The following is a 268-nucleotide window of genomic DNA, read 5'->3' as shown; positions in this document are numbered from 1 at the left end:
TCCCAAAATAATTGCTATCTTGCCGTGGCTTTGTGTCCGGGTTGATGAAGGTGTGTATCGCCGTACCCATCTGTTCCAGGGGCTCGATGTGAATATATTATGCAGATTTTGAAGCTTTCTAGCCTATGAACTCTGCGTGGAAGGCGGGGAGGATAACTCCAGGGCTGGCTGTGTCTCTGCGTTGCTGCATAGATGCTGCGAGGAGCCGGGCGGCTCGGGCGCGGGGGGGAGGCGAGCGGTGATGTCATTGCTCCGGAGCTGCTGCGGA

Source organism: Pterocles gutturalis, unplaced genomic scaffold, assembly GCF_000699245.1.
Source record: "Pterocles gutturalis isolate BGI_N339 unplaced genomic scaffold, ASM69924v1 scaffold6748, whole genome shotgun sequence".
NCBI lineage: Eukaryota > Metazoa > Chordata > Aves > Pterocliformes > Pteroclidae > Pterocles > Pterocles gutturalis.
Note: the sequence above shows the minus strand (reverse complement) of the source record.